Source organism: Sparus aurata, chromosome 6 (genome assembly GCF_900880675.1).
Source record: "Sparus aurata chromosome 6, fSpaAur1.1, whole genome shotgun sequence".
Classification (NCBI taxonomy): domain Eukaryota; kingdom Metazoa; phylum Chordata; class Actinopteri; order Spariformes; family Sparidae; genus Sparus; species Sparus aurata.
In genome coordinates, this window is record NC_044192.1 from 33,109,618 (window position 1) to 33,122,054 (window position 12,437).

Consider the following 12,437-nt stretch of genomic DNA (forward strand, 5'->3'; position numbering starts at 1 on the left):
CATTATTTAATGGTGTTCAACACAGAAAACATACAAAGTTACTGTTCATCATCTATCCTCGTTGTGATTCTGGCGTTCGGATTGTAATATAAGACTTAAAAACTACACTAGATTCTTTTAATTTGCGCATTCGCAGCATCACTATTGCTCCTGGTGAGCTGACTTATCATCGTATTATATTCATGTTCAGTACATGTGATGGTGCTCGCTCATTTAAAGGAATTTCCCACAAAGAAATAACTACCGCTCCATCACTTCATGCGAAAAACAGAGGAGGAGTTAATCGGGAGGTAAATCTGACTGTGAAAAGTTTTTGCATTTCACATATTGTGATGGAGAGTTGATGACAACCACAGAACAAGTCACAGACAGATAAACTCTGTTTAAGTTCAGTGATACATAGTCTGTGAAACATTATGAAATCCAATGGAAAACCACGTAACACTCGACAACGACTTTGTCTGATGCACATCTTGAACCAAAGTTATCTGGAAATGACCCTCTTTAGCTTGAATCAGTTTTTAATGTTTTGTTTGACAACACACGTCTTTCAGATGACAGAAAAAACAAAAAAAAAGTTACAAAAATACATAAAAAAATGTGGAAAAGGCAACTAATATGTTAGAAAAATCTAATAATTATGCATAAATACAACTAAAAGAACAGACCAATACCTATAATTTATTTTAAATTAGTCCTTAGAATAGAATGAAGACTCCAAAAGTGTTGATTCAGTTATTTAACAGCTATTGCTGACTGCCAACCCAGTCTCACATCAAAATGTGTAATAGCTACTTTGGGTTACCGCGCAAGAGGCAGTAATTTCACAATAATGGCCCTAAAATTATGAGAATCTCACTTTTTATTCTGCCTATTCTTTTCTATTGTCCTGCGTCCATGTTACGTGACTGTCAAGTCTCGGTCTGTGGAACAATAAAACATGGTGGACATTTTTTTCATTAGCAGTAGAAAATGTTATATTTTACAGCAGTTTGTGCCTTAAAACACATTTTGATAATAATATTTAGTAAGAAATGTGAATTTAATTTGACTGTCTTCATTCAGTGAATGTGTATGATCTTTAGTTTGTGAGTAAATGGCTAAAAACTGAACCTACAGCCAATTTAAGCCAAACCTGTGTTTTTTTGTTTTTTTTTAATGAAAGAATATTATCAAACTGGCACATAACATAACACAAATAACGTAAAAGCTCAGGTAACTACACAACAAATGATTCAAACATGTCCAACCATCCATTAAATGCACAAAACATTGTATTGCAATCAGTAAATTAGGATAATATGACAAAAATATAAAAGCACAACATCAACATAAAATTACAGATTATGCTATTTCATCACTACAGTGTAGAGGCAGCAAAGGAAAATACCATCAAAAAAGAGAAGGTCAGACCCAAACATACCACTCGGTACTTTTTTGTCCCAAACCCTCATCATCTGCTCGAAACCGGTGCCTATTTTTGGAGTAAATTCATCACATATTGATCTGACAAAAGTTACACCAGTCCAGTTTGAGTGTCCACTGCTGCTGGATACATTGACCCAAAACCTCCCACAGCAGTGGCTGTAGGCCTACTTCTCTCTCTGGTCCAGTGTTCCTCCGTGTCTATTTCCGTGCTCTGAACCAGTTCTGTGACACAACAAACTCTTTATGAGGGTCATTTTGTGTGGATAACACAATAATACTCTGGTTTAATCAGTGTTAATCAGTGAAATGAGCTGCTGCAGCGTAGAGATGGACAGAATACATGGCTGAAGATGTGTGTGTGTGTGTGAAGGGGACACTCTCTCTGTGTGTACGCAAAAACATTCATGTGGGATGCTACAAGAATCGACATCTACCCAAACAAGAGAGACCTTTTCTGAAATGATGATATCAAAGTACATTTAAACTCTATATTCAAACATAACAACATGTTGAACTGGCTCCCAGAACCCAGATTCCATAATGTCCTGCAGACCGAGACGACTGCAGGTGTCTCGACTTCATTGTCGGTGCAGTCCATCGTCTCTGCGTCTATTTAATATTTAACCATCTGCGGCGTGTCATCCCGGACATGCCTGGTTTGCGTAGTTCAGCGTGCGACCATGTGTGTGCGAGGAGCAGACTGAGGCGGTAGGTAGGCTGTGTAGTCAGCAGCCCTCAGATAGAGCAGATATCTATCTAATGGCTGAATGGAGATAGCAGTCGAGTGACCTGATTCCAATCTGTAGCATCAGGATCTGACAACCCCAGAAAAGAGGGGCAAAGTGGGACACAGGAAGACAGTGTGGGTAATTGACTTCAGTTGAGGTCGGGGTTGTTATGACACGTTGCATGTAGATTACGTTGGGCTGCTCATATACAACAAGCCTCCAGCAACTGCCACCGCGGCCACAGGGACTTGTTTTGGCGTGCATATTTAAGCAAACTCGTATTTGCTCTCATAACACATTTCCTGTTATCTGTCAAACACCACAGTGACATTTCTGATCAACTGTGAGACATTGCAAACAGATTATAACATACTAATAGATGTTGCTTTACGGTAAGGTTAAACAATTAAACTGAGATTTTAACAAACATGAGCTTCAGAATTGCATGATGCCGTTAACTTTACTAACGTGTGATTATGTATTAAGATGTCTTTTACAGTGATGTGTTATGGAAAGCATTTTGTACAACCTGCTGCACATACATACATTCTCTCATTAGCTACTTTTCTTTCCCTTTGTATACATTGCAAATATCTATTCATGTCTCCAAATCAACTGAGACACAGATTGGAGCGAAATTTCACAGTAAATGCTCCTCTTCATAGATTTACCCAGAGAGGTTAACAAAGTGACCTTTGCTGTCAAACTGACGGCGGTGCTGCACGGCTCTGTCTCGCGGCTGAATCTCCCATAGGTGTTCGACTGGGTTGAGATCTGGCGACTGTGGAGGCCGTACTATGTGCTTCACAGAACCGTCGCACTCATCAAACCTTCAGTGCGTCCTGTTGCCCTGTATGGAAGCATCTACAGGGGCACACCTGTTTTTACTCATTTCATACTTGAAGGCGACATTCTGTAATTTTTTCACCTCAAGCTAACAGCTTCAAAATCCTGTCGATGCCACAGTGTCTTGTAACAGGGTGAATGGTGTCTCTGTCTCAGCCACTCTTCACCCCTATCATTGTTTCTGCACTCATCTGTGCATCAGATCACAGCGTCATGTATAGGTTTAAAACAAATTGCATTGTTATGACGTGATGAGTTTTGTTTGGACCTGGGATTTGTATTTAGGATCATGGTGTTGCACTGGTGGGGGCGATTAATTGCACAAAATGTCAATTTCTACATATTGTCGTTTTAAAATGTTTGTTTTTTTTAGAAACAGTGTTGTACCATTTTAGTTTAGCAGTTTCCACATGTGACCTCTTGCCTTTCACATCGGAACATTGCATGAGTCGATGTGTAATTTCTGATGGATGTGTCACCAATTTATACTTAGTATTTGGATCGGTGCGTCATGAATAGAACTTTAAGCAAAAAGAGAAGCGATGTTAAAGAGAAACAGATGATGACAAATTGAATTTGTTAGTGCATCGCGTGTAATTTGTTCCGTATCTAACATTTGAAGGATATCCTGAGGGCAACGGAACATTTTGCTCACAAATTCATGCACGTAACTTGAACCTGCCAGTTGAATTACATCTGTTGTATTAATGAGTGATAGTGGAAATACATCTTTTGCTGGTTTAGCCTGGTGATATACAACAACCTGATCCAGCTAACGTGTATTATGTGATATGTTGTACACTGTTTGCCCGAGTGACATGATCCCCATTACAATGAACACACAATGTACTTTATTTTGAGCCAATCCCATCAACTGTGTACTATTTGTGTATCATCATGTTTGGGGGGGGGGGGGGGGGGGGGGGGGGGGGGGGGGGGGATTTTTTTATCAAATACAACAGTACAGACAAGATGGAAACTGAGGGAAAGGGAAAATGACATGGTAGGCGACAAAGGTCTCCACAAACTGGTGATGCAGTGTGTCCTGGTTGGAGCCACCGCCTCATAGCTTCCAGAGTGCACCTTCTAACCTTTTTTAAAAAAGTTTTTATCAACATTAAAACAAATATACATATATTAACACCAGTCTTATCCTTAAAGAAATGTAAAAACTGGCCATAATTCAAAGGTAGCTCTGACATTACAAGAGGCAGCATAACCGCTAACTTCTGCTCAGTTGTCTTTTGCTGTAGCTGTCTTTGGCTTTAGCGACTAGCTGCCATTAGAAAATAGCTCAGTTAGCCGTGGAGCTAAGAGGTCTTTTTCAGCTGACGCTAGCCGCCTGGAAAGCACAGTCACCACAGTGGGCGGGGCTAAGCTCGCCGCTCACCCGTGAACGTGGCCTAAGGACAGCCGCCGCAGCTTTGAACCGGACAAAAACTCTGGGGAAGAGATGACACAGCGTGTGAGGACAGGAGGGGCAATGCTAACGCTAATGTTTTGACTCCAGGTGTGTCTTCATCAGAATCAAACAATGCAGTGACTCACAGCCTCTAAAATCACCTCCTGAAATAACTCGAGTCCTTTTTGGTGGTTAAATCCAGTTGTGTGGCACCTTGCTCCTGAAGTCTCTTGTGAACTGTTAGGATATATTGGAGTGGTGTTTCTGGCAACCTGTTGAATGTGATGTTGTGCAATGTTTTTCACTGAAAACAGCCTACTGCAGCTGCTGGAAACAATGTACGGCGCAACACTTGCCACATTACACGGTCATTTGATTCACTGTTGATGAAAATGATTAATGCTGCTTTTATGATTGTGCCTTTGTAAATGCGGTGATACAGTCAGAGCAAATATGAAAGCCAGATACTGAGATGCATCCAGATTACTTGAGAATCATATCAACTATCTACCAACTATATTTAGCAGCATTTCTACTAAACCTGGTCGTATGAAGCTGTTAGGTTGCTGTATGTTCAATAGCCATTGACCCTGTACCTATTTATATTCTCCTTTTCTCTGTGTCCTATTATTCGCAATGGCTCAATATCCTCACGGGAATCATTAAAGTTTCATCTTCTAAACAACCTGGCACACTACTATGGAAACTCTGGTGTACAAATAGAAGTTGAGGCTGTATAGCAGACCACATGGTAACATAATGCTACACGAGGAACCTACAGCTAACGGTGGCTGAAGGTGCTGTAGCACAGCCCAGCCTGGCAGAACAAACAGAGCAGGCTGGCACTGCTCAGCAAGGCTTGGCCGGCCTAAGCAGCGCAGACAAAGGTACACGACCTGAAAGCAGGAGGGAGAATAAAGCGACGAGATTGTAGAGCTGGCACTATTCTTTCTACTCAACAGAAACTGTGCGCTTTGTGTGAATCAAATTACACATTGGGCATCTAGAGGCCCCGTTGGTTGTCGCTCCTCCAGTGAGAGCAAGTTTGAGCAAGAACATGTGGAGTGGAGCTCCCGTCATCTGTAGTTAATCGTCAATGACACAACTGGCTGTTACGCCTTCCTGACCTCTGCCAAGGAGGTGATGTTTTCACGTGTCCGTTTGTTGGTTGGTTTTGTCGGCAGGATTAAACAAAAAAAACCTCTGAACGGATTTCCAGGAAATTTAGATGAAGGATGGGTCTCTGCCCAGAATAGACCTCATTAACTGTTGGTGTGAGTCCAGGAATTTTTCTCACTAACTTCTTTTTGAAATATTGTGGCAACATTTACAATAATTTCACAGGGATTAATGCATGGATCTTGATGAGAAACACTGTGCGTATTTAAGTGACTGCGGACTAATAAGCTCATGTCGACACCGGTAATACTCGGTACAGCAGCATTTTCAAGAAAAGACCCTCACTGTTTATTGAGCAATGAGTTAATTCACTGCTAATGGACATTTCCGACTGCTGCAGCTTCACATCAGAAACATTAAATGCTGGAACACACGCTTTTTCTTTTTTATTTTTGAGGTACGCTAATCACAGGTAATGCAATGTGTTCAGTAAGTTAAACACCACCTTTGTTCATCAAAAGTGCCACAGAGCAAAACGATTGTCATTTTCTGCATTTGTTGACAAGTTATCAATTCTGAACTTGTCATGCAGGAGTTTATCTGTTGGAGTAATCCAGAGCTGCAGGTTACAGTCTGTACACCTCCAACTTATTAGAGAGGAAATCAACTCTGTTTCCCTCATCAGTGTCATCAGGTTCACTATTATCACTGGGTTTCATCAGAAACATTGACATTAGGAGCTTTTGCTTTTCGCTTTTGTCTTACTTTCCTTTGCAGGGTATGTTTTGAGGGAAGTAAACAGCTGAGGAGTCAGTTAGTTCGCTGCAATATGAGTCCTGCATTGTAGCCTGCATTTGTTAAACATTTTGGCTCCATGAAAAATATGCCAAATTAGCTAATAGTGGTCCCTGTTTGTGATGTATCCAAGGGTGGAGGCTTTTGCACTGGATTACTTTAATACTGAAGATAAGAACGTCCAGGACACACTGCCTGCGTGCAGTGTGAAACAAAATGTAATAGCCTACAAAAAATTCACATGCCAGAAGAAATATGCCTCTCAACTTGAGAGGAAAAAGTAAAAAAAAAAATCAAAATTATTGTTGTTTTCGGCTTGCAGGGCTCACATGTGAACACGTAGGTCGTGTCTGTAGATGCATCTATATCCGACATGTACAGGCTCAAGTATGGCCGTGGTTAGGCTGGCATGTTTGGGGGCGCATCGGTGGTAGCGGGAGGGTTGTCCATGACGTGCTTGTGCCATATGAGCACTGCCTTCCCTTGCACAAAGACCCACCCACTCTGTGAAGCATTTGAGTGCTGCCAGGGCAAGCCAATCAGAGGCAGTGTTGGTTTGGCATATCACAACATGTTTCGTGCCTTTTTTCAAAGAAAAATAAAATAAAATGTATATTATATAGATCTTTTTTAAATAAAAAAATATTTCATGTTATTGGTCAAAATTGTAGTTTTCAAATTGAGTAGTTAAACTACAAAAAATGACCCAAAAAGTAGTTGAATTACTTGACGCAGCACAAAATATGAATGTAATTTAACTACCAGCAAGTTACAGCAAATTGTAGTTAAGCTATGTAGTTCAACCACATGTAGTTTACGTCTCCCCAACACAGCCTGCGGGCCACTCGCACATGGACCGTGCAGCTGATACTGATTTATATTTAGTGATGGTGTAATTTGGGTTTGTCACATATTCTACAGATATCGACACCGAAACTGTAGTGAATCACTTGTATATGATGATGAGGAATGAATCATTTCCACTGTGTGTTTGTGCTGACAGTAAACTTTGGCGAGAAGCTGAATCTCTAGATGATTCACCGCCGCGGCCGCGCAGCTTGACTAAAGTCATATTGGTGGAAGAGGCAAAGTTTTATTCATGTTACACATAGTCATGTTTGTTTACTTTGTGTCACTTTACTACAATGCTGCGCATACCGTTGCCAGACGAAACATTAACTTGCTAACCCACCATTAGACGAACCGACTACCCATACAGCTACCGTGGCTCATGTTATGCTGTGAATTCATTCATGAGGTAGCTCAGAGCTTGTTATCAATGGTCCAAACCAATCATGCTGGGGATGACTTTAAGAGTGTACTGAGTTCTGCTGTAATGCTACTGTAGGAGCCTGAGCAGGTTTTGACCCCTATGTGACCTCAAAGCAAGTCACAGTGAAGAGCAAGAGGACTGGTGACCAGAGTGACAAGGCAGAAGACAAACGTTTTTTTCATACATAGTACAAGACATTTAGAAAAAACATTGCCGGAAAGTTGGCAACACCATTTCAAAGGAAAGCATCGGTGTTACTGGTGCATAATGAAGAATCGGAGCCAACTTTAACCAGCAACATGAGGCTTTTAATTGAGTTCAGTACTAATATGTTAAATTTGATGAATGAACAAAATAAATTGGTGCCAGGGCTGGGTACACCTACAACTGAGTGTTTCATTAAAATTGATTCATTTTGGTTTTTGAAGTTTGGATGTTCCAAATGCCAGCGTGACCGAGCCTTTCCCACTGGTAGCAGGAGTGACAGCATGTAAGGCTCATTTTGCTGCCAGAAAACAGGTGAGTGACTTATGCTGGTTTTGAGGACAGAGGCACTTAGTACACCTGCAGCCAGCGACGAGGAGGAATACATTGTCAGTAGTGGCAATTGTGGCATCATTTGCGACTAATGAAATTCCTGTGTGCCATGGAGCCCTGATAGCTGCAATGCGGGGGAGAACAGTCCAAAACCACGCTTGACAGAAAACCCACCAACAGGAAGCCGACGTCATAGGAGCAGAATCGCTAAGAGCAAATACACTCAGCCAACACCTGTACAATCTAATGCAGGCCAGAAAACGTACTTGCTTTACTCATTCATAGAGATACTCGGGTTGAGGTCACAGTTAGTGGTTGTACTGGACTGCATCATAGTGAGAGTTTCAAATATTCTGACGACCTCATAAACGCAGGATGAAAAGTAATCAACGCCTCTCAATAAAAGGTAGCACAGTACATATCTTTATCTGTGACTTCAACAGCAAACTAGAATTTCCATATTTTCATTGGAACATGATAAACTTTGTATAGTCCGAATACATGGCACAGCTGTTGCATTGAATTACAATAGACTATAGAGTGTAGAGTGTTCCTAATAAAGTGGCCACTGAGCGTACACGAAAACTTAAAGTTGGTTTGCTTGTCAGGAAAAACCCGTCCCGTTCTCACTCCACGCGTCAAATACAGCAGCACGGCATGTCTGCGTTCGACGCTGCAGCTTCCCCCTCTGCTGTGATCTCTTGCAGGATGATTTCCTGAACCTAACCAAGTAGTTTTCTGCCTAAAACTAACCGAATCGCAACCGTCTGACAACTAATTAACAATAAAAAAAACTCCTGTCTCTTTTCCAGGTTTTAAGTGTGTTGTTTTTATTATTCTGCTTTTTAACCTGTAGAGTGTCTTGAAAAGCGCTATATACGTTTCTTTTTAATTATTATTATAATTATTATTAAAAGTTATATGTTGAAATATGTGAAATGTTTGTCAGGAGGCTTTATTTTGAAAGAGGCCTTCACATGCAAAACTGATGCTACAGGGGTAGATAGAGCATCGTAGATATAAAATAATGTAAATATAAAATTATCAGCATAGCGTCATAGCTGTAAAGCTTAAGGCCACTGACCAAGCAGCCATATTTGACAAGTTGGGAGTGACAGTGTGTTGAAAACCGTTGGTTACTGTGCTGCTCCAGTCTTACAAGATCCCTTTCCCAGCGTAGGAAACATATCTTTAATGGATGTGTCCACCTCCACAGTTCCCACGGCATCATGGTGCAAAAACTGACAGCTCTTGGATTACAATCATTCACACCACAGCCATGTGTGTGTAGTTAGAATGAAGAATGCTGCTCATTTAATTTCTTAGCTTGAGAGATCAGTTGGCCAACGCGAGTTCAGCTTTGAATATGAACTCCTCAACCATGTATGCCTGTGCTGTGCACCCTGCGCTCCACGGCAGTGTGAGCAAATGCAAATCCTGGTAATAATTGACACGAAAATTGCACTTCACAGCTTGATTGTTGCTGGAACTACACCTCTGCCCCCACACTGGCACGGTTTACTCCACTGTCTGTCACCAAAACAACAAACAGGCACAAGTGAATAATAAACCCGGTTATGAAAATGACACTTTCCTGCCTCAAAGTCGCACCGTGGTGCGCGGTGCCATGACACAGAGCCCGCAGGGTTTCAGTTTATCCAACACGTGGCTGTATCACGTGCCAAAAGATGTTTTCCTTGGGTATGATGATTTGATTTTTGATCTGAATCTTCTTTTGTTATCTTTCACAAAGGGCCGTATCCTGAGTGCATAAAGCATTATATGAAATGCTGCTGTCATACCTACCAGCATGGGCAAAGCAGTGGGATGGACACATTTTTATGAATACCGGTTGTTCTGTGAATATTAATATGCCATTGTGTGGCGTGTACATTTTTTTTTTATTATTGCCTTTGTTTGTTTTTTTCCTGAGTTTAAATGCCTTTCTAATAAGAGCAGCTGAGCTATTTCAGACATTTTTAATATGAACAGCGCAAACATCAAAGAAATATTAATGCAAATACAGAATACAGATTACCATTAAAATACAGAGGATATATAAATCCAGCAGTAATGGACTGAAAATGTCAGAATCTGGTGGACTGGAGTCGGCCTTCTGAAAACATTGCCGTGGCACAAAAATGACAAAGATCTCACTTTAGGCAGTGGAAAAAGTTTATATTGTCAGTACACATACATATCTATATATATATATATATACTGTATATAAATAGATAGATAGATAGATAGATAGATAGATAGATAGATAGATAGATAGATAGCTCAACAGTTCATTTTTGCTATGAACTGTCATCACAAGACTTTTAAACAAGAGGGAAGCCTCCCAAGCTAGCGCACAGCAGAACACAACACGGGCTCTATAGAACTGGCAGATGGAACTTGAGCCGATGCGATTCAAACACACAATAAAAGATAATAATCAAAACATTGTGCCGCTGCTGGCGGGCTGAAGGTAGTCATTCAGTATTCAGCAAATACGGCTTCTCTCCATTGTTCAGATGCATTGTCAGAGACAATGGTGTGTGCTTTTTAGAATAGGTGACACAAACAACACGACTGCGGTTCAGTTTGTAAAATAGTAAATGCCTGCTTGAAATGTTATTGTGCTCTGAAACTCTTCATACCATTAACAAAATCACATAATGGTGTGTGAAAACTACAACACAAAAAATCCTCACTGAAGCCCAGAACAGAAACAGAAACAGAAAACAGCGGAAACAAGGGAAATAAAATGACATTTAAAAATATTTTTGGCGGTTCACAGAGGTAGCGACTCTTGGCTTACAGTCAGAGGGAACCCGCTGAGCCTGACGTTGAACATCATACAGTAAGTGCTTGAGAATATGCATAGAAATGCCTCCTTCAGTGCTCCCCCATGTCTCACAGCTGCATTTCCTACTCCCTCCTCTTCCATATTTTGACATACTACAGTTTGTCTCTGTTGTTCGGATGCTTTGTTGGAGACAAAAAGCGCATTTTTGAGGAAAGGTGACAGAAACGACAGAGCCGTTTTTCAGTTTGCAAAGCAGCCAGTTCTTGCGACAAATCGAGCTGCATTTTCAAAAAAACTCAAAGAAAAACATTTTAGGAAGGGTGTTTACCTTTCTTTATCGTGCGTATCACTGACATCCTACCATAGATTTTCATTTACAGACTAATGGAAGGTCACACTGTCTAGCCATGATTCAGGACCATATACAACATATGGTCCTGATTGGCTATATCCTGGAACTTAAACATACTGCAAGGGACTTTTAAGTGGTTATAAATCAGACTCAATTTAAAGCTGCTGCAAGCGTCACTTTCATTTGAAAGTAAGTGTTGAATAGCTCTGTATTCAAACAGTAATCACTGTCATAGTGTGCGGTCAATGACCCATGTCTCTCCTCCTCCTGCTCATGTAGTAAAAGACAAAATACATTCATCCAATCAGAAAAGAGAACTCCATAAAAGGGGCGGTCCTCTCTGCTCGTGAAAATGCAAAGAACAGGAGCCTCCTGTTTTCAGGAAATGGCAGAAAAGTGACGGTTACGAATTCCAGCTGTCCCGGTGACGGCCTGTACTACCAAAAAAGGCCAAGCAAAGAAAAACACTTAGCAAATAGAGCTAGCTTAAAAAAAATGTATATTGATGACTCTGTATGACCTGCTGTACATGAGCAAGACCAGACCATCAGCGAGAAGATTGGATATGTATTCTATTTCATTATCATAGTCATTCATAATGTGTGTTACCGGGTCAGAGTGTGACATGACCAGGTTAGATCAGTCATCAAGTTAGAATGATCTTCTTGTGGCGGACTGCGGAGGATGAGTTGGAGGTCTCGCAGCTGAAGGAAGTCGCTCTTGTGGTAAACATTTCAGTCACAGATTCACACGTACAATTTGTTATGGGAAGAATGTTAAAAACACTGTACAGTATGGCAATATTTTTATGACCCACAAGCAGGAGCAGGACGGATCAGGGCCACACATTTTCCAGTCTGACTCTTTACGTTTAATAACCTTCCACCCCATAGACTTTCTTCTATCATTCATAATTTATTCCGTTTTCACACCAAAGTTAGCGAGCACAGGTTTGGTTCACCGCAGGTAAACCTGCTAAAAATAGTTGATTGATGGCGCTCACATTGCCAGGAGACGAATGTCGTGTTTGTCATCACGAACGAATGCCAGAAAAACAGGGAACAGAAGAAAGCAGCAGATCACATACCTCATCCATCTAAAATCAAAAGACGTTGAATTTGTTTTAAGTCTTAAGCAATAACATTCGGAATTAGACACATGGT